General features: G+C 56.1%; 1 protein-coding gene across 1 annotated transcript in view; it reads left to right on the forward strand.

The window, feature by feature from the left end:
* RNF157 (ring finger protein 157) overlaps positions 1 to 1,530 on the forward strand; it is an 80,770-nt gene that overhangs the window by 67,938 nt on the left and 11,302 nt on the right. The window lies entirely within an intron of this gene.

Consider the following 1,530-nt stretch of genomic DNA (forward strand, 5'->3'; position numbering starts at 1 on the left):
AAAAAAAAAAAAAAAAAAAAGTGGTACATGGACAAGGGGACTCCTCTGGCAGTCCAGTGGTTAGGACTCCGTGCTTCTACTGCGAGGGGCGTGGGTTCGATCCCTGGTTGGGGAACTAAGATCCCACATGCCACGCAGTTGCAGGCAAAAAAAAAGTGGTCCATGGACAGAGGAGGTGAGACGAACTGGGCAGATGTCTGAGGAGGGCGGGTTCTGGACGCAGGCGCAGCCGGTGGAAAAGCCGGGCGGCTGAGTGGAAGATGGGACCCTCTACCCTGTGCGCCCTCACAGGCTTTACGTAACAGAGGTCAGCGGGCTGTCGAGCCCACCCCTGGTAAGGCGGTGGGCTAGGTGCAGCGGAGCATAGGCAGGTGAAAACCGGTCCCTGTCCTGAGGAGCTCATGGTCCAGTAGGAGACAGGGCATGTACATGAGTAACAACACCACACCTGGCACATAGGTGTTAGTAAGTGTTTGTTGAATGAGTGAATGAATTTTAACCAGAGAAAGGAAGTGCTCCCAAAACAGGGACACTGATGTGCTGTGGAGGGTTGCGCTAAGTGGAGGGAACCAGAAGCAGTGTGATGGCGGGGCAGTGTTTGAGCTGAACGTCAAAATTTCTTAGACACGAAGGGACAGGTGAGAGAAATATTCCTGGCAGCAGGGACAGTACACGTGAAACACGGAACAGAAGTGGGGGCCCTGAGCAGGCCAGTGGTACAGTGGGAACGTGGCTTCACGAGGGCCCACCTAGCGGAGGTGTGCAGACTGGATTAGGCAGGAGACAGACCAAGCCAGGCAGGAGGGTTGCCTGAACCAAGGTTTGTTTGTTTTTTTTAATTTATTTATTTTCTTTGGCTGCGCTGGGTCTCCATTGCTGTGCACGGGCTTTCTCTAGTTGTGGCGAGCGGGGGCTACTCTTCATTGTGGTGCGTGGGCTTCTCATTGCGGCGGCTTCTCTTGTTGCCGAGCACGGGCTCTGGGCACGCAGGCTTCAGTAGTTGTGGCACGTGGGCTCAGTAGTTGTGGCTCACGGGCCTAGTTGCTCCGCGGCATGTGGGATCTTCCCAGACCAGGGCTCGAACCCGTATCCCCTGCATTGGTAGGCGGATTCTTAACCACTGCACCACCAGGGCAGCCCATAAACCAAGGTTTTAAGAAAAGAAGACCTGGAAGAGAGAACACAGGCTGCAGAGAGAGAATCAGTAGGCCTTTGCATCTGCCCTGGGGTGCGAGCCCAGGTGACTGATGGGGGTGCTGGGTGCGGGCTGGGGGGCAGGCGGTGTTTGTATTAGATCCATCAAGCTGGAACTAACCCTCCATCCCAGAGGAGAAGCCCAGCAGGAACGGGGCCTCCGCTGGTGCTGTGTTCTCTCCCTTCAGAAGGAGAGCTGTTTGTAATCCTGGGGAAACCTGGGGTATTCCCGTGTCACAGCTGCTGGGTGACCTGTGTCACCTGAGCTGCGGTCTTTGTGTGGCTCCAGCAGCTGCTGGGTCTCGGGCAGGATGTGCTTGCACCTCCCCCCCCTCC

This window comes from Lipotes vexillifer, unplaced genomic scaffold (assembly GCF_000442215.2).
Source record: "Lipotes vexillifer unplaced genomic scaffold, Lipotes_vexillifer_v1.1 scaffold518, whole genome shotgun sequence".
In the NCBI taxonomy this organism is placed as follows: Eukaryota; Metazoa; Chordata; class Mammalia; order Artiodactyla; family Lipotidae; genus Lipotes; species Lipotes vexillifer.